Raw genomic sequence first — 22,420 nt, 5'->3', positions numbered from 1 at the left:
ATAAGTTTTTGCTGCTTATTTTGATTGGTCCTGTTTTTTGTTTTAATAAAGAATTTGCATCTCGTTGAAATGTGAGAATACTAAATGTTCATCTCCTAAGAAATGGTTTCCTTTTTCTTCTAGTGCAAGTCCCTTACGTAATTTTTAGGACATTTTTCCTCATATAATTGCTTTAATTATAAAAGGTATATTATTAAAGTTTAAAGACCTAATGGTAAATAATGCCAGATTAAAAACAAGGTATTGATGTTTTTTTAAGACGAGTCTAGTTTGAAAATAGTTTTTAATACTTTTTATACAAAACTCTTATTTAAACATATATGAAATAGTCTTTTCATTAAAAAAAAACGTACTAAAACATACACTTGTATCTGATTTAGAATATTCCTACAATTTCATGTTCAACAGCTTTCAAAATTTCAGTTAACATTGAGTGAGTTTCAACTGTAAAGTTTAGCTACAGAGGCGGAGCATTATGAGAATGGGGAAGGGGGTTAAACAGACTTTGAGTGAATGGATGGATGGTTTTCTTTTCTTGGGGGTTGGTGGGTGGTGGTTGGCTGGTTTTCATTTCACTTTCCACCACCATCACATAGTTGTCGGAAAATGCTTGTTTTTCATTTGAGGAAAAATGTTTTTTGCCTACGTTTTTGGCGCTAAAAATTGATGTGGTCTGCCAGGGTGGTGAGTGGGTGGCGATGGTGATGGAAGGATAATACAGAAGAAGCATGATGTTTTGGGGGTAACTAAGTTTGGTTGATGGGGGTAGCCCCAATGCGCATTGGCTAAAAAGGGATGGCATGCTTAGACCAAATTCACTTTCAATCATTTCCCCTCAAAAAATACGAATGTGCTCGAAAAAGCCGGCAAAATAAACAAAACGTAATGGCTTGTCATGGTCGTATCCAAAAAAAGGGGCCACCTTTATGCATTTTCCTTATAAATTATGACAAATTGTCCAACTTTAATTAAGAAAATATGTTAAGAAATTTGCAAAATTGCACAAGAAATGTAACACAAAGTCCATTTCAAAAGGACATCTTTTGGATATTATGGCCCTATTTTCTTATCAAAGGACCAGTCTCATAGGCTGAGGCCCCCATTCATCTTTAGTCAGGATTACAATTAATATTGTCTAGTCATTTGGTATCCTCATCAAAAGCTTCCATGCTCCTCTATTGGAATCGCTTTTTATTCATTCTTTCAGTATATAATCCCAAAAATAAATAAATATGTATATGTATATGTATGTATATATATATGTATGTGTGTATGTATATATACTTGTGTGTTGGTGTTTGCATGTATACCACAGTTATACACAAAGGCACACGAATGTCAGTAATAAAAGAAGCATTAAAAAACACAACACACAAAGCAAAAGTTTTCAAAGGCAAAGCCTAGTCGAAGTTTCCAATACGCTACAGCAAGGATCATTGTTGAAAAAACAAGTATCTCTGGTTAGAAATTACTGATGTATATATTATTATATTTGCAATAAGTGATCTGTTAACCTGAAAAATAATTAAGGCTTAAATGAAATTCACTAATGTAAGTAATAATTACAAATGAGAATGACAAATTTGATCCTGGTTGAAGGTTTTCTCTAACGAACTAAACAAAATAGTTAGTACGAAGGACAAAGTGACTGCATTTTTTAATAGATTTTCTTTGAACTAGAATATAGTTACTAGATTATCATAATCAATAAAGTAAAATTTATCTTCAAAAATAAACAAAGTGATAGCATTTTGTCGTTTTTCATTTATAGAATCCTGAAAACTAAAGAAACAGTAACAGAAAAGTAAAATTCATTTCTTCTTAGTTAAAGATTTTCCCAAACATTCGTTAAAGAAGGAACGAAGGAACGTTAAAGAATGAACTTTGTGGATCTCTTTGAATTAGACTATCTTAATGGATTGAATTTTTGGATTTTTTTTTCGAATAATGAGTGAAATGATAGGAATGTTTTAAGGATTGAATTGGATCACATTAATCAATAAAGTTTATAATTTAAATTGCTGAATTCGCATAATGTTAGTAATTAACTAAGTTTTAGGACTTACTTTGAGTATCGTCTTTGACTTATAGAATTCTGATAACTAAAGATGATTAAAAACTAATTAATGGCATTTCTTAGGATTTGCTATTCCATAAAGTTGTCAGTTGACGATCAGAAAAGCTATTCCATAGTGATCCTGCTCGAACTTGAAAGATTTTATAACTCATGCAGGGTATTTACGGGGTCCCTCGAACCCATGGTAGGTTATTTTCTTTCTTTTTTTTCAATTTTTACCAGCTCCTCTTTGCTTCATCTTCTGGAGCCTTATATACATACTTGGCAGAGAGCTAACCCTCGTTTTGCCAGTGTCCCCCTACCCATATATTCAGGAGGTACATAAGCGAAACTCTCTGCGCGTGTTGCAAATAAAATGTGAGCAAAAAGCAAAATAAGGGCACGTGTAGAATATGTTCCTGTTATTGTGTGTGCTTTGGGTCTCGGCGGCTACAGTAGCTAGCCACATCGGCAAACGCTGATATGTATGTGTATATATATCTGGTGTATCTGGTGATTTCTTATAGGACTCGCACCAAAAAAAAAGGATCTCTGTGGTGCAAAGTCAAGGTCCAATTGAATGGCTTCGGGGCCAGGAGAGGAGTGAAAGAGAAAAGAGTCAAATTGCGTAGTTGTAGTTTTGAGTCGGCCTTTTGTTCGTTCTACCTGCAAAACCATCGATGTCGATCTGAGGAGAGGTGAACAGAAGAAGAAGAAGAAACACGGGGATTGCCTTCTGCGCTGCTCTGCTCTGCTCTGCTCTGATATAATAATTAAGTCAGGTAGGACCAGATCTTTGCAGCCATTGCGTAATAAGTTTGCATGTTGTTCTAGTTAAAAGGATCGTGGCAATGATGTTGATGTTGTTGTTGGTGGTGGTGATGGTGATGGTGATGGTGGTGTGCGCTGAATGAAGGGAGAGAACAAAGAATGCGTTCAAGTAGAAGAAGAAGATGAAGTCGAAGAAGAAGGAAGTTGAACTAGTTTTTGTTTTCTTTCAGCAGGAGGATTCTTTTCTTTTGTGCTTTACGCTGACCTAATTTTAATGACCAACAAAAGTTGAGATCGTCATGAGGAGAATCGTTAATCGCAAAAGAGAAAAACAAAAAAGAAAAACACTGAGGGCCCTGGGGCTGGGTCCATATTTCTTTGACGACGACGACGACACGCATCAACTTTAATTTTCATAATTAATGGCAAGAAAAGGCTGCACATGAGACCCCTGAGGGGACAGGGCAGGATGGGAAGTTGTTGCCATAAATAAATTTGCGAATATGTATGTATGTATGTACATATATTTCTTCATCTTTCGCTTAACTAAATATTATATTTTGACGCTTCAAAGTTGCAAGACTTCCTGTGTTTCACCGAGTGTGAAAGTGTGTGGCCAACTTGTGTTTATCCTTCGAGAAATGGATGAAACCGGGTAGAGAGGGCTATCTTAGAGATACATCTTAACTCTGACTCTAGTTCACGCACGAGAAATCAAGTCAGTCGTATATAAATATGTTTAGCTGGCAAACAAAATCCCCTACCTCACACCACCACCAACCACACCACCGCCACCACCTCCTCCAGTTGAATCGACTCATGTTTTACTATATATCCATGAGGGTGTGTCAGTGGTACACAATATGGCGCAAAGGCAGATGTATGTATGTACATCTCCACCACCTTTCCCCTCCTGCCACCTCGGCTTACCCCTATACAAAATATTTCAGGCTTTCTCTCTCTCTCTCCCCCCCCCCCACTCATCTTCTCAACCAAATGCGAATGAATAAAACCCAGGCGGCAGAAGCATTATTTGTAATTACCCATACTCCCACATTTATCCAATCGGAAGCAACTTTCAAACCCAAAATAGGGTTTGAAATTTTCATGCTGGCATGGCAACGGCAGTCGCTATATAAATGGATATATATACCAAAGTATATAAGCTAAAATGCGTTTCAATGTGCTTTTTGTTTGCGGACTCTTTTCTTTTATGACCATAGCATATAGCCCAGGGTGTCGTAATTTCGTTGCCAAAAACATACATACATATATAACTCAAACTCCATTTTCTAACAACCTTATGACTCAACTAGATAGGGCTTTGGGTTTTTTCTGGGTCTGGATTTCATGCTGCGTGGTTACATAAACCGAATTTGAATGTCAACACTCAAAAGTGGAAGTGTCCTATATACCATATAGCTAAATAATCAAATTTTATTTTTGTCATTCGATAGCAGACGCGTTTTAGCAGAGAGTAAACTACCCTAAATAAAAATCGATGATGATCAAACTTTATTTAGTTAGCAAAGTAACTAAAAAGAAGTGAAAAAGGAGGATAAAATATATCCTTAGATGATATCCTAATTCTTTACACATAGGCATTTTAATAAAAGGGCAAAGTTTGGGCATCAGAACTTGGTTTCTTAATTTTATTCAGTCTAAATTTCTCGAGTGGGCATACATATTTGTTTGTTTCTTAAACTTTTCTTCTCTTACTCATCTTAGTTTTAGCATAAACTTAAGCTAAGCATATGTCTAAGTACAAAGATCGGCAAAGTTGTTCTTTAGATGAAATATAAGACATTTTAACAGCCAATTTTCTAATTTCTTTGCCATTAAATATGCACATTTAATCACGATCGATATTTTCGCTAGTGTTCGGCAATGTTGCATACTTCTAGGGTTAAATTTTTGCCAATGATTTGGACAATCTTTCTTCTCGCTCTCTTAGAGCTATTTTCTTAGTTTAACTCCTCAAAAACATTCTTTAAGGATAATAATATATAGCTGTATATGTTTTGTGGTTAAATATTCTATGATAATCTTATTAAATAGATCTCTTTATACATATATTTCCTTGTGTAAACCTAAATATGTATGTAAAACCTGTCATATATTCATGTTTATAGCGCCATTTTCCATCATGTATTCCACCAAACCTTACACAAACACCAATCCTCATCACATTGAATTTGGGCTATGTAGACATATATGTACATATGTACATAGCGAAGTATATATAAAATCACTTATGTACAACAATTTCTCTGTTATTTCTTTGTGTGGCATTAAGTGAAAGTGAGCGAGATGGTAAATGCTCAAGCTAAGGACTTTACTTGTGTCCTTGTGGTCCCTTTTCTGCCACTTGTGTGCTTACAAAGGCGTTTAGGGCAAATGAGGCGACGAGAGGCGCATACGCACTTTTTCGCTAAAGAAATTTTCGGGGGTATTTTTTTCATTGTAGATACATACATAATTCATATTACAGGGTGCTCTTCCAAATGAGCTCTAATGATGACATATACACAGACACACACACACACACTCGAAGGAAACTCCGCCCACATAATATTATATTGTATAGGCCTAATAACAGTCATAGGCACTCAGGTAAAAAGGCATAGAAAATTTGTAGTCACAGGTAAACCCAAAGGCACGGAAGGCAAAATGGTCATAGAAAATGCGTATTTGCTTTTGTATGTATATATAAAATGGCTACGAGAATCAACAAAATAGCATTTAATAAGAGTTTAACTAGACTCAAGAATCAAACTTACTCCCATTTGGTAATAACTTTCATTATGAATCATAATTTTACATTGCTTATGTTACAGGTTAATGTTAGAATCTTCAATAAATACATATGTATATAATTTTAAGACATAAGCAGATGAAATTCTGGACCTTTCCCACAGATGATGAAAACACTTGAGTCTATAGACATTGAGAAACTTTATTAGACACTCTTTTTTTAAATTACCAAAAAATTTGCTTCATTTTCTATCAAGTTACAAATGATTTTGTAGCAGAAGTTTTTAGTTCAGTTTAAGAAACTCGTTTTTGCTGGACTTGAAATACATACATATCTGAGCACTTTACACCCCCGATATTAATCTGACCAACTTTGATAAGCTGCACATGCATACATATGTATATGTATATGTAAATATAATGCAATTTTTACTAACACGCTGACCTTCAACATCAATTTGTTGGATATAGAGGCCGAGAGAAGCTCAGACCCAAATCGCAGCAGCGCTGTAAAAACACCAAAAACCAAAAAAAACCTAAAGAGAAAAAGAGCTAAAAATATGCAATTGCCATATACGGAATGTATGTGCATCTTTATGTACATATTTTGATGTACAAACATATGCGAAAGACTTTATAACATGAAATTGAAATTTTGCTGGCATGAAAACGAAATGAAATTTTGCAACATGCCGAAATATTCAACGAAGTCTCTCTCAGTTGCTGTGCAGTTGCAGCGCTGTTGCAGTGGCTGTGCAGAGGGGATAGAGTTGCAAGGTGGGGAGGGGGCGTAGGGGATTTTGCGGTTTAGTATGCGCGCGCATGTGTTAGAATTGCATGCAACTCCAATCGTCATTCTCTTCGTTTTTCAAGTGCAAGTCCAAGGGCAACTCTACACACTTTTTGCAAACTGCAGCAACAAAGAGAGGAGGCGGCAGAGCACAGTGGGCAAAATACCTGAGTTTTTTAGTAAACAATTTTGAATATATCTCCTGTAAAAATATATTTTAAATTTAACGTCAGACGTTGTCTCTTTCTGGTCGGAAATATAGAAATTTATTCTTATTCAAATATAATGCGATGTGTTTCGTCATTTGCTGTACACTAATTTTAGTTTTTAGATAACTTTTGAAAGCGTTATCCATAAATAAAATTACGTTATCCTATTTGGGATAAAAATGTCCTGGGTTTCCTCACATTTCCTTTATTTTGAATTTATTAAAAGCAAATTTTACAGATTCATTTTTTAGTTTTTTGACTTCAGATCTTCCAAATAACTTAATGAAATACCCCTTACTAGGAGGGGTTGAAAACTATCTAATTTTATTCAAAACTTTATAGGAAGTGTATCATTCGACAATGAATTCACAATTAGTATAAATTATTGTCTTTAAACGTTAAACGCTTGGTCCAAAAAACTAAAAGACTAAATTGGGGAAAATTTGAGGCATGAAGTTTCAGATCCATTCATCCTTCTGTGAAATCAAAGATTTTGGAAAAAATGTCCTAAACATTTGCCCAGAACTAAATTCCGAAAACTGATAACGTCATAAATTTGTGACCGTCACTTTATGGGCTTAACTATATATAGTTATGGGTTAGATAACCAACTTTGCCATACCAAAGAGTGAATTGATTGGTTTTTTACTTTAATATAAATTAAGGATCTTTGATAATCAAAAACGTTAGATGCCGACTGGCGGACCCACTGTGCAGAGCTGTTTAGTGTCGGTGGTGGAGAAGTGGAATTCGGGTTTGAAGCAGGTTCTGGAAGAGACAGCTTTTCTCTATGCTCTCTCTCTCTTTTTCTCTGTCTCTTTCTATGGCTGTGTGCAGACGCAGACCCAGACCCAGACCTTGAAAGCAACTTCGGCTTACATACAACATTATGTATTTGTATATATATATAGCTGGCTCTGTGCATGTATTTGTCGCTTACATACTTGCACTCTCTATTTGCGTGAAATTGGTATTTGTATTGGTGCATTCTATGGCCGCAGGAGTCGCATAAAAAGCACGAAACTCTTGTTAATGTGAGTGAGTGTGAGTTCGAAACAGGCTTAGTTATTGCAGTGTTGTCTCTTCTTCTCTCTCGGTCTCTACTGCCTCTTGCTGCCCACTCCAACACGCCTACTACTACATAATACTCCTCTCCTCTGCCCACAATTTGACATTTCGCCCACTTTTTCCTGTTCTTCCGGTTTTTTTTTTGTGTTGTTTCGTTTTTTTGTTTTTTTTTTTGTTTTGTCTGCTTTCCTGTTTTCGACCCATAATCCTGTCCTGTGGCGTCTCCGACGTACCTAAACCGCTGCTTATGTAATGCCCCATCAAAACGTGTTCTGAGCTTGGGGCTTTGTGACAACACTTCTTTCTATGTATCGAAATTGAATGAAATGTGTGTTTTATTTTAGTTTTCTCATTCGTGATTCTCGTTTTCTTATCTCTTTTATTTGGTTTTCTCCGCTTTTGTCAAAGAGAATAATGGTCTTTTATTGTAAGTTTTGCTTTTCACGGTTAATTTTTTTTGTCTTTATTGTAAATCTTTTAAATTTTCTGTATATAATGTCAAATATTCAGAGGGCTCCTTGTATGGATATTCCTAAAATAATTGAACTTATTTTGGCAAGTTGAAATAACTTATGGAAGTAAGTCTGAGATGTTCAGAAACTTTCCTCTTAAAAAGCAAAAATATTAAGGGGAAGATTTAAAAACATATTATATTTATGTAGAAACACAAATTATTGGCAGGATTTGCAATTTGACGCCAAAATATCCCGTCACTTGTCGGCCCAATATCATTATTATATCTATGGAGAGCTTTTCAATCTAGATATTATCAATTTGTATAATATTCTTAAAATTTGGGAAGGATTTTAAAGAAACACCTCTTGTAAATGTTCTAAAGCAATTTATGTGTTTTTGAAATAATAAAAGTTCGCTCAAAAGCTGCAAGAACTAAATTTTCATGGTATATGTGATTTTAATCTACTTTAAATTAATCGTATTTCTACAACATACTAAAAAATTAACAAAAATTTCAAAAAAACAATTCAAAAGCTTTAAAAAATGACATTATATGATTTTAATCTACTTTAAGTTAGTCCTTAAGCAATAAACAACAAAATTCTGAAGGGTTTAATTGAAATTCCTTCGTTATTTTCAAAAATTTAACTATTTCTTCAGTATACTGAAAGACTCCCTTTTGTATATGGGCATGCGAATCTATGTATATATATAGGAATATGTATGTTATGTACAATTCCATGTCCAGAAGTGGGGTGTTTGGTGAGTCATTTGTTTTTCTGCCCAGTTTCCTGTGCCCATGTTGGCCTATTCTTCCCCTTTACTGGCCCTAACCCATTATCTATGCCAATGTTTTCCGTTGCACTCCAACTCCGTTTGGGCTGAAAAACACGTGGTATCAAATTTTCTCATTTTTTTTTTTTTGTTGGCAAATGCCATAAATAAAACCTTAAACCCAACCTCAATCGCAACCCCGGGCAACCCAGTCAAAGTCTAACACCGGAGAACTCAAACTCTTTTGTTTGGTATTGTATCCCAACTATAGCATAATATGAACATAACGAAAAAGGAGCAGCCCCCAACAGCGTTGGATACACTCTCTCTCTCCCTCTCTCTCTCTGTCTCTCTCGGCGCAGACGCAGCTCCATTTTCGCATATCGATGGAAACCACCACCAAAATGCGGTTGTGGCAACTCCTCCTCGATTCCTCCCCTCCGCCCTCTCGTCGAGTTGGTGAAAAATTTGCAATTCGCGTGATGCTCTCTCGACGAACGAATTGCGGTGAGGACGACGACGGAGGCATCGGTGGGAGGCATGTGGAAGTGGAAGGCAACTTCAACAACTTTCCATGTTCTTGATCGTGAATTTTCTATGCTACTGGGCCTTGAAACCTTGAAAAATTGTTGCGGACGAAGGGGACCAATGTATACATATAGGTTTATCTGTATGTAAGTAAATGCGACTGACAGGCGTCCGTCGTCGTCGTCGTCGTCTTCGTTGGAGTTGGAGTCGGTAGTGGAGCGTGGGATGTGTTGGAGGGGGTGTTGGGGGAGCACGGAGGAGGCTTTTGGCGCAGCATTTTGCCGCATTACGTCAGTGCGTCAAAAGTAAAAGGGAAACTTCCATGCCATCTTCTATAGAAACTCCAGCAACTTCTCGCTCCAGCTAGCTAGGCAAAAATGGGAAAATGTTTGCTTCTTTTTTTTTGCTCCTTGTCTTGTTGTTGTGTGTGTGTGTGTTATTTTCCGCCTCTTGGGTTTTCTTTTTTCGCAGTGTCTGACAACGAGCAAGCAGTTATCTGGCTTCGGTTTCGCCTTGCAAAAAGTTTTCCACTGTATCTGAAGTTGCCGGAGTTGACTTGGCCGAGGTCGTGCTCCATTCTTTCTCTTGTTCTGTAAACGGATGAATGCTTGGATGAAATTGGGATGGAATGGGATGGGATGGGTTGGTGTGGGCGGCACAAGGTATTTTATGTTGTTGCAGTATCTTTCATGAAAACGAAATTACAGTTTCGTTTCAACTTGAGTTCCCCTTTTTTTGGATTTGGATTCTGGGTTTTATATTCTTCGTTTTATTGAATTTCTCTACGCTTTTTTTCCCTTGTTTTTTTCGATTTTCTCATTGTTGTTATTATTTGTTTACTGCGCATTATTATTTTGTACATATTTTGTTGCTAGTTTATGCGTAGATACATTTACTTGTTGTTGTGCTTATGTTTTTATATGTTTTGCGGTCTCTTTTAGTGAGTCATAAATGCCTGGCGAATGGGCTTGGGCTTGGGCAGGGGGGATTGCGATTGGGATTGGGGGCGATTATTCATATTGCCAGCCATTGGCAATGAAATTTTGGTTTTTGTGTCTATTTGTATGCCATAAGACGCTTACATGCATGACTTTCGGCGGCTTCATCGAGTTAGACGCCTACAAAAGTCATAAATTATATATTTAAAGTTAAGAATCAAATAAAATAATCAAACAGTAAGCACAATAATTGCTTTAGACTTAAAAATTTGTTTTGTGGCTTAGAAGATTTTAAGAAAACTAACACTTTTGGTTGTAATTTATAACTTTCGAATATCGGAAATATATATCGGGTGGCCGATCTTGAAGGAGGGAAATGAAAGAAACTCTTTCTCATAGAACCAAGTTTTTCCTATAAAACTAGTGAAATTTTGACTTCCAATAACTATGTTCCGTCTAAAATTTTCAGTTTTTCCCCCAATAATCGGTTTTCCAAACCAAAATTATGATCTAGACCCAACACTGTGTATCATGTTTCGCACAGTTCTAATTTAGACTTTAAATATTCAAATATATTGTTTCTTTTCATTTTTTTTATTGAAGTTTTTAAGTTTTAAGTTACCAAATGTGTGCAGAAGTGTCTTTACAGTATTAGTTAAGAAAGCTAAAAATTAAAATATTCATTAATTTAATGTAATGTAAGCATAAGCTTGCTAGTTGGTTATGAAATTGTGGCGGAAAATTTTTCAAAATTTGTATTAATACAGATTTCTCTCTAAATTTGTTTTACCTACATCGAAGTTTAAATGTGGTTTGTATTCTAAATTACTTATACTTTAATAAAAATTAAATGAATTTTTATTTCAAGCATTAACACAAAGTGTAGTTATCTTGTCTATATAACTAAAAAATACCTATTAATATTCAAATTTAGCTATTTTGGATATACATATGTATAGTTTAATCTAAAATTCAATAAAATTTTCATATCTTAAGTGGTTCTTTTCAGTAGAAGAGTTTTTTATGGAATATAAAAAAAAGTTTATATATTCGAAAATGTTTGGTGCAACGATACACAAAAAACTCACCCAAAAGACGAATTTTTAAAAAATTATTAAAAAATCTACTTATTTGCAATTGAAATATAATTATTTCTGATTTTGGATTTGACCATTTTAAATTTCACTTGACAAATATAATTTTTTCACAGTATTTTAAAGGTATGAAACTGTATAGTCTAAATAAAACTTCTTAATTAGATATTCATGTAAAAATTTGGGCTTATCTTATAAATTGCTGATCTAATTTTCACGAAACTGCAGCCAAAAGAACTTTAAAGTAATAGAGTTTGTCACACTGTGTACTCTATTATTTTTAGTTTGTTATATTACCTAAATATATAAAATTGTTTAATTACAGTTTTTAAATATATATGTTCCATCCTCTCAGTACTTTTATTAATATTCCATAATTTGATTTCCCCAATTATATTTATGTAGCGGCATGTTAACCTATCAAAACATGCTACACCACATTGTCATTTGATGTTTTCCTTTGTTTTTGCCGTTCTGCACATGAAAGGGAAAGTACTGCACATAGACACACACATACACCAATACACAATGACAGCCAACTTATGTACCTACATACATATATGTATGTATATGATCAACCCCTTAAATATAATTTGTATGTACATAGAAGAGCTCCAACAAATTTTTGCAGAGCTCCACCCATCCAGGCAGTACTTTGGGAACACAGTTTTCATTCTTCCTTCTCATAGAATTCAACCGTGCTCAACTCATACCCTCGATCAGCCAGTAAAATTTATTTTATGTTTCTCTCGGCCTTTATTATGGCAATTTGAGTGTATATATATAACTATACCCTGTATATCATTTCTATTAAAGGATATAAGTTGTTTTTGGAACTAATTGATGGAGAATATTCAAAACATGTATGAATATGTATTCATAATATTCAAAATGTGTATGAAGAAAGTTTTGAATAGTTATATATTGTTTATTAGGGAATATATTAGATACCTTAGGAACTAGTTGTTAAAGAATAAATGTCAAATTATTCCGAATTTTTCAACAAATTTTTGATTAGTTTTTTAGCCAAACTTGACTGGACTTGACTAAATTTAACACAAATCGGAGGCAACTCCATTAAGATATTTTTAAGGTGAATATTTGCTGAAAATATGTTTAATTTTAAAGAATTTCTATTACTTATTTTGTTCTGATTCGATATTAACCATTCATTTTGGGCTATATCTGATGATCAAATGAGTTATATGCTCCAAAATTGTCTTTACTTTAATTAAAGGATATCTTACAGTCGATTCAATGACATAAAACGTAGAAAATTCTTCTTTTTTTTGTGGTATATATAGAAGGTATATATAGTTATATATAAATATATATATATGGACAGTTATCGTCACAGCGGTTTAGCAGGTTAATTACATGAATCCAGACTGCAAAAATTGTCCACTCCCGCACCATCAAAAGGTATACCTATCTATGTATTTGTGTATGTATTGGTGGGTATCTGTGTGCTCTCAATCTTTAAAACTTTATTATTTAAATAAAGTATATTTTTTTTGTTTGCGGTTCTGTTTGTTGTTTTTGTCTGTGTGTTTGTGTGTTTTTTTTGGCTCATTTTATGGACATTGTCATGCACTTTTGGTTTCGTAGGGACGTTCGTCGTTGCATGCGAATTGTTGTTTTGTCAATCGTCGACCGTTACATCCGCTGGAATTGGATTAATGCGTCCAACGTGGGGGACACAGGGAAGATGCCTTTGGCAGTTGATCAAATTTTGCATGTCTATTTAACCCTTTTGATGGTAGGGCTAAATGCAATTAGACCATGACCAGCGACAGAACCCAAAGTGCAGGTTATACATCTATATGTATGTAGGTAGAAGGTAGGTGTACCTTGGGCAGAAAGTCATCATTTAACGGTACATGCCAGACATTTCCCACAGGATTCTGATTACCCCTTTTGTGAACGTTTTTGAGAGTGAGCCCAATTAAATTAATTTGCCTTAATTGTAAATCGGCTTTTATTGTTGATTTCGTAACAATACATAACAACAACAACAACAACAGCAGCAACATCTTACGCAATGCCATTCCCCAAAATAAAATAAGCGCAAAAAAAAATAAAAAAGACAACCATATGTACATAAATCAACACATCCGCTCCAAAAATTCCAGGAACCGCCCCAGTGGCCCCTGTGAGTCTATTTCATTTTAAACTGAATACAAAAATTCATTAAACCAAAAAGAGGAAAAGAAAAGAAAAGTTTTTGTCTCCCAATGAGCCAATGGGATTGAATCTCTATTTCTCTCTCTCTAACTTGTTATATATTGACAGATCAAGTTGGGAATGGTTCGCCCATCGCCCCCGTCATCCTCATCTTCATCCTCATTCTCGTCGTCGCTCAACATGCGTAACTACGCAATTCGGCATACGGTTTGAGGAATGAAACGAAACGTATTTTGGAGCATAAATCATTCATCTACTAAAATGGCATAAGAGTCCCCATAGAATTTGATCATAAAAAAGATGGTATACTCTTTCGAAAATGCCAAAGATGAGATTTTGACACACAAGGATAAAAGAGAACTATAAGATGGCCTAGATCCCTGGATCATTAAAAATTTTTATAGTTCCCATTAGCCGATCATACTGTGATAACAGAGTCTCATCTCCTTATTACTCTGCAAATATGTAGAGTATTAAGGCAAACTTGAATAGCGAATGAAAAGATCACAAATTGGGGACCTTTAACCATAAAGCCACGAGCAGATCCCAGCATGGGAAAATGTGTCTGTGTGTGTGTGTGTGTGTGTGTTCTGAAGCCCCCTTAAGACAGCTGCCTATTAAAACCTAGACATTGTGGTAAATTAACAAATTAAAACGGAGCCTACCCTACCCAATCTTCCTCTACATCGGAAATCTTGTGAGTTCGGCCTATTTTTATATGGTCTTTTTTTTTTGTTTGTGTATTTTGTGGTCATTTGAATTTATTAATTTTTTTATGTTCATAGATTTTGTGAGATAAAAAGTGCCGCATCTATCTATACAAATTTGTAGGCGAAAAAAAAAACAACAAAAACCAAGCTGACCTTTTTTTTTGATTGAGGTTTATTTATTTTAAATGCTGGGAATTCGCTGTTATCAATTGAATATTGAATCATCCGTAGAGAAAAGCCCTAAATTTAAGCAAAAGCTATGCTTAATTAACAATATATAAAGGAATGCAATTATTAAAGTCAATTGTCAGGACTTCACCTATGAAAAGGATCCACATGAATTGTCTGAAAACTCCTGCGCCTGTTTGATAAGCCAACTCCGTTTACAGACAATGGTTTGGATGAAAACCGACAAACAATAACTTCATTAGCACTAACTTGGTCGACTCTCTTATCAGCTATAGACAGCAACAACAACAAAGTGCAACAAAAGAACAATTTATCAGTGACAAATTATATTGACTCTGGCCATGGCCACACCCATAGGCTGACTGGCTATCGGCTAATCATCAATTGCCAACTAACTCATGCGGCTATTACCCAATAATGAGGGACAACAAACGAGGCAGGAACTTCGTGGTATCGACCAAGAGGTATTTAAACTTTTTCATGGCCAAATGTTCGTCTATGCAACGAAATTGAAGGAAAATAGCAAACGAAAACGAAAAAAGTTAAAACGAAAGGCCATCGTATATATACAAAAGGCATGAAAAGCGAAACAAATGGTAGTGTCAACGTTGCCAATTGAGTCGTTGTTACCCCACCCGATCTCCTTCCCCGCCCTCTTCTTCTTTACTGCTGCCTTGCACTTGGTCTATGGCCTATGTGTATACGTCTGTCTGTCTGTCTGTCCGTCTGTTTCTCTCTGCCTATGGGCTTTGTTGTAGTCTCCCATCTAGGTTTCAATGCCCCCAACTCGCTGTCATATGCAATTGCCTCGTAGAGACTCTGCACCTAGCAACAATAAGTATACATATATATATATATAAGTATACACCCAACCCACATATAACTACAAGTACAGTGAAAACTACCAAATGATGAACAGATCTGCAAGATTTATTAATCAAAATCTAGTTTTTTTTACCTACCTAATGTACCTAGATTAAGGTTGTCAATTTTTAAGTGACTAATTTTGATGCCAAAGTTAATAGTGAGTCCTTCTGTTCTTGCAGCATCCTTTGAACTGATTTTTAGCTTCTTTAGTTTTTCTTTTGTTAATTTTTTAATTAAAGAAAATACAAGGGAATTTCTTAATTTGCTTCTTAATTTACAATTAGATTTTCTTGAATTAAAAAAATTAACCATATGAAATCGAATTAATTTGATGTAAAATATGTATTTTTCATTCTCCTCGATATATTAAAAAATATATCATTCGCATTAAAATTTTAAAACTCTAAAGCAAAACTATTGAATTTAAACATTATTAATATGAAATAGCTTTAGTTTTCAAATTACGTGAAATTTACAATCACTTAATAATAATAATAATTATTTAATCCTTAAAAATTAAACCGAATTGAATTCCTCTTTATCATTAAAAATTGAAATCTATTTTGTAAATATAATAGAAACATTCTCTACTTTTTTATAGACCTTAAGAATCTACAAAAGTAAGTTGATTAATTATAATATTTTAGTTATATTTTATGCCCTCACGAATCTTAAAATTATTTAATAAGTAATAAGTTGGATAAATAATTGACTTGTTGTGCTTTTAGAAAGTTTCTAGAACTCTTTGTTGGGAAATACTATGAATTTTCAGTGATTTTTCACTGTATATGAAGTGCGGAGTGCATACATAGATACATATATACAAACATATATGGTTGTGCAGATTCTAAAGTTAACCGCATGACGAATCACTTCGCATAAATTGAAACGCTACGTTGCATGCACAGAGACTGCTTAAGAGTTGAGCAGGAACGGCAAGAGGGGTGGAGGAGGAGGAGAATGTGGAGGTGATGGAGCTGGTGCTCAAGGGGTAACTTTGCTGCTCAGTCAGCTCCTTTAGTGAAATGTGCGTTGCTGTCGCCTCATAATTCTTCAAATGCGTGTGGTGTGTGCTGTATGTTTGCCCACCGCCAGTTTCCCCCCCTTAATTCCCCTCTCAGCCTGCTCCATACTAGTCTTCCAGACGCAACCAAAGTCAACGTCGTCGTCGTCGTCGTCGTTGGTGTCGGAGTGGGTGATGGCAATGTTGGGGCCGCAGCGTTGAAAGCCTTTGACTGTGCCTCGCTGCTGCAGTCGCAGCTCGTTAAATCGAGCGGCATGACTCTGATGGTCTCTCTCCTTCCTCCATCCAGCGCCCACCCGCCCATTGCCCGCCCATTTGTGCAAATCGCACACAATCCGCAAAGGAGGCAGCTCTAACAATTTATTTGCGTGCATGCTAATTACGCATACAGGGGCAACATTTTTGCATTTCTATGTGTGTGGGAGATGCGTTTATGCCGCACATCAATCCACGAAATGAATTCCTGGAACCCTGGAACTCCCTCTATACCAGAACAATTGAAATGCAATTGAAAAAAAGCTGATTGAAAGTAACTACCTTAAACCATTCTTAACTTTGAGTACTTTTGAGACTTTTAGCTTAAAAAGTAATTGCAAATTTTGTAATTTTCAAGAATTAAGTACGTTTTTTGAATTATTTTTCCATGATTTCTGCCTAAATCATGAAATGCAAATTGAGAATGGGAATATTTTAATTTATTTATTATTTTATTTATTTAGTTTTCAATCTCCGCATAAACTTTGATTTGTGTTATTATTTTTCCTGTCTAACAGCCCGGAGCAGAGCACCTAACACCCATTCAGCAGAAGGCAGACTCATCTATCTGAAGTTTTTCTCAATTTCTGTTTCTATTTAGGAATATATGTAATTACTTTTTACCTCTTGCGGTTTATCTTTATTGCTGGATGTTTGCTCGATGTTTGTTGTTTTCTATACACTTACAGAAAGATTACTTCCAACAAATAACGCCATGTTTCTTATATTGAGTTTGTTATGATTTTAAGAGAACTATGAAAAGAAATTAAATCAAAAATAATATAATATTTGGCTGTAACATAATATACATTCAATCCAAACCCGAGTCGTGTGAGTTGTTGAAGATCATCTCAAAAAAACTGAACCTCATTTAATAAAAATCTTTGAAGACTTAACCATGTTTCATCTATTTTTAAAAGGCTAATGTAAGACTTTTAACACTTTCCATTTTTAAGTAAACTTGAGGGTTCTTTTAAGTTTAATAAGTAATTAGAGTTATAAAATAAGTGTAAAGCTTTCTTTGTGAAAAGCAAAAAAATATAGATAAGCATTTCATATGCATGTTTTTTTCCATTTTCTTCCTATAGGAGGGATATATTCTACCATATCTAACGAAATCTAATATTAACTTCCTAATTATAAGGCACATAAAGTAAGGATTTAATTAATAATGATTATGTGAATTTCTATTCGTGTTATTAATTCAAAATCTTTAATGAGTAAGGGTATAGAAAATTCAAGACTAAGAAAATGTTTCTTATACTTGTTCTCTAGTTTTACTTTTTCTCTGTGCACTTTTTACCTTCACGCCGTTTGTCATCAAGTCGAGTGCACTTGAAATGCTTTTTATCTGCAGTTGGCATAGCAATGAAAGTTGTCAGCTTAAATCTGATGACGATGACAAAGATAATGATGTTGACGATGATGATGATGATGAGGATGGCGATGACGATGACGATGGGTGATGATGATAATTCGCAACTCGTTGTGGACTATTAATGAACAGAACGATATCTTTTGATAAATATATATGTGCATATATAGTATATATGAGTTGGTATGTGCAATATATTGCAGTCGGGGCACGAATGGGCCATAAAAAGGGTTTTTACAGGAGGTAAATTTAAAGAAAAACCGGCTAGCAGTCGGACAGGCAAGTAGTCGAGTGTCTAGTCCATAAATCCATACTTTAATTGGATTAAATTATGCCCGACTGGGCTCGGCTCCATATACTTACTTATATGTGCCGCTATGCAATTGAAGCATAGATATAGATACATACTTCAGTTACATATAGATGGAGAGGGAAGGCAGATACAGAGTTTGGAGAGGGGATCTCTTAAATTTCATTGTAGTCGTTGTCAATGGCAAGCCCGATGCCAGAGCAACAACTTTATTATCTAATTTCTGAAACATGTCAATACAGATTAGGGTCACACGTATCAGAGAGCAATGCAAAGCTGACAATTGAGATTACGAAAACTTGGGTTTGGTCTGGCCTGGTCTGGTATCTGGCTCTGCCTATTGAATGAGATACTTTTGCCTACGTTTTTGTCTTTTTGAACGTGCCCGCTCCCCCTTTCCAATCTGTACGACTTGTTGTTGTTGTTAGAAGGTAAGAGGAGGCCTTTATCTTTGTTGCATCCGGCGCAGGTTTTTGCATCATCGGGGACGTATGTGTGTGTGTGTGTGTGTGTTGTTGGCGTGGGTCGGACTGGGATCAGAGCGAACCAGACCGGATTGGACCAAAAAAAAAAAATGAAAACACACCAAAGCCACCATTGTCTGCATTTTTTATACCATACACCCATAGGGTGAAATGGTATATTAAAGTCGCCAAAATGTATGTAACAGGCAGAAGGAAGCATCTCCGACCCCACAAAGTATATATATTCTTGATCAGGATCAACAACCGAGTCGATCTAGCCATGTCCGTCTGTCCGTCCGTCTGTCCGTCTGTCCGTCTGTCCGTCCGTCCGTCTGTCCGTCTGTCCGTCTGTCCGTCTGTCCGTATGAACACCTAGATCTCGGAGACTGTAAGAGCTAGAGCCACCAAATTTGGTGTGTAGACTCGTGTAGTATGTAGAGTGATCAAGTTTATTTCAAATTTTTGCCACGCCCCTTTCCGCCCCCGCAATTTAAAAAAAGCGTTTATCTCAAAAACTATTCCAGCTAGAGACACAATATTTGGTATGTTTATTCGCTTAGTAAATGCACACATTTTGTATGTGTAAAAATTTTGCCACGCCCTTTTCCGCCCCCGTAATTTGAAAAAATTGATTATCTCCCGTATTTTTTTACCTTATGCAATCAAATTTGGCACACTTAAATTTAATACTAATATCTAGCAAAATACCAAATTTGATCAAAATCGGACCAAAAACAGTCGAGTTGTGCATATAAACGTTTTTCCATAGGGCCGGAGTTGGCCGTTGGCTGGTGGGGGCGCTAGGGTGCTCGTATGATTGAGTGAGCGAGATACTAAGATATGCTTGTAAAAAGCATGTGAAAATGCATTTGTTTAATACAGTTGAAATATTTGCTTTACTGGTGTATGGTATACCTAAGTCGGCGAGACGACTTACTTACTTCATTTTTTAATGAACCCTTGAACTTGACACGGCAACAAGTCAACTAATGTTTGCATTGTGTTGCCTGTTCTGCCGGGCAACTGCAGTCACTGTCTGCAGCATAAACAATAATTAATGTGCACCAATGTCAGGGTCCAGTGCCAAAAGGCCATGACCAAATATGTTGGGGAACCAACCAAAGACACAGAGGCAGAGGCAAGGGCAGAGGCACAACACCAAAAGGGAATATTCAAGGCAGACTTGTATTGTGTTTGGTTCTTGTTGATACTCTAGTTCAGGGTATTTCTATTTATGGCAGAAAGCAATCAAACTTTTCAATTAGGCTGCCAATGTTTTGGCCAAATATCTCTCCATGAATGTTTTGCCCAAAAATCTCTCCATGAATGACTTGAGAGAAGCTTTTGTTTGACAATATTGAACAGAATACAGAAATTGTATTAGGAATTTTATAATGTTCAATTTGTTAAGTCTTGATTGTTGAAATTAATGAAAGATATTGATATTTATCTATTATCAATGTGCATTTAGTTTAATTCCATAAAAATGTCAAAGTTTAATTTATTTAAAAATTGTTTTTCTTATTATTAGATTTAAGTATATCAGAGTAGAAATACGGGTAAGGTAGATTATCCATTTTGGACTCAAAAATTGTCTTAAAAAAGCAAGGAAGTAAATCAAATTCACTATAAGACTTTTAGAAACGTCATGGCTATATTATATAATAGTTGGTAACTTGTGACTGTATTGTAAAGAAAATATAGTCAAAAGGGTTTGTTTTGGCTTTTGTTTATATTATTTAACTCTTAACTGCCGCAAAATCGACATATTCGGATATAAATATATTTAGCACGACCTTTTGAAAAGCTCGGACTTAGACGATTCCAATTTTTGCCAACTTTTACCTTTAACTAGTCTTAAAACTCAATCTTACATCATTGAATATATCTATTTTGGTTGTTATAAGTTTTCTGAAGGTTTTAGCTTAAATTGTTTATATTTTGCATTCTATAATTCTCACCATGTAAAAGTCATTCGACAGAACGTAAACCTCTAATAATAAATGACTCTAAGATCAGACAATCGATGACTTAAGTATTAAAAGATGCTTCATCTGCTCCATTCTATGACGACATTTTACAAAACTTTCTAACAATAAAGATAACTGTGGTTCAATATTCTCAATTTTTGTCAAAGATTTTGTAAAAGAGGTCAAGGAGATCGTCGCATTAAATCTAAAAGTTATTTCACTATTGCGATTTATTTTTAATCTTCCATCGTTTGAATTGAAATGTATGGAAAGGGTATGCAATTTATGATGTACTATTCGGTTCTTTATTGTTCTTGTTTAATGAATATTAAAGTTGATTTATGTGTTCTTTTAGTGGCCAAATTAATTAGTTTTACTTTTATCCATTAGCCAGAGAGCCAGAGAGTATATAGAGATGGGTATTCAAAGAGTCTTTGAACTTCGAAGTTGCATAAAAATGATGTTAATTTCATTTTCGTTTTCGCTTTTTATTTTGTTTCATTCTGTGTGTGTGTGTGTGTGTGTGTGCAGCAACAGCTTGGCCATCAATGGCGGTTTTCTCTTTTCCGGCACTTCTCACACCAACAACAACAACAACAGCAACAAGAAAAATTTGTTACTCCATCCGCCAACTCAAAAACTTTGACTTCGACTCCGACTCCAACTCCGAGTCGGACTTCAACTGCAAGAGCCAAGAGCCAACTCCTTTTCATCCCAGACATTAGAGAAATTGCACACTTCAAATTTATGCTTTGGGCCTGGTTATTTCGCTTCACTCCTTTCGTGTTGTCGTGTCATGGCAGCTGAGGGACATAAAATGAAAATATTTGCGCCTGCCAGCGGTATTTTTAAATGTTGCCCAAGTTGTTTTTTTCTTCTTCTTCTTTATTTTTATGGCCATTGCCATGGCTAATGCAAGGGACCATGGCAAGGGTTCTTGCAGCCTTTTGGCAATCATTTCGACAATGAAATGCACAAAACTAACTTGGTCTGTCCCGAAAATTTTATTTGTATTTGTATTTGACTGTGGTTACCAGGGATGAGGAGGGGAGTATATGAAGAACCATTTTCAAGGCCAAGCAAATGCAACTTCAAGTGCTGTGCGCTCTCACGACAGTGCAAAACTTGATGAGATGACGACGATGATGTCGGATTGGTGATGATCAGGAGGAGGAGGACATGGAGGGGAACTGCTTGGGATTTACTACAGACGAAGACGTTCTTATTTTTATACTTTAATGCCTTGGCGTATCTGTCGACACCAGCAACATTTCACATTGCAACTTCGTGCACGGCGTGTAAATATTGTTTTAGCTGGGTGGTAAGTAAAAGAAGAAAAAAAGAAGAAAAGAGAGAAAACCCAGCAGAAATGAAGGGAACCCATGCAGTCAAAAGGGCAGAGGGGGCAGGTAGTTGTAGTAGTGTGATAGTATAAAACAACGACAACGACGCCGAGGCGCATTTAGTGCTAACAATGTTTGTTCTGGCCATGGGACAAGAGACAAGGGACAGGGATCAGGCGTCGTGCAAAAAGGCAACTTGCCAACTTTAACTTCAACTTCACAGTGGTTAGAAATATACATAAATTTTAAGATATTTACTCTCCATGTGACTTTAAAACTATTATTATGGTA

The sequence above is a fragment of the Drosophila willistoni genome, chromosome 3R (assembly GCF_018902025.1).
Source record: "Drosophila willistoni isolate 14030-0811.24 chromosome 3R, UCI_dwil_1.1, whole genome shotgun sequence".
In the NCBI taxonomy this organism is placed as follows: Eukaryota; Metazoa; Arthropoda; class Insecta; order Diptera; family Drosophilidae; genus Drosophila; species Drosophila willistoni.
This window is presented reverse-complemented; position numbering follows the sequence as displayed.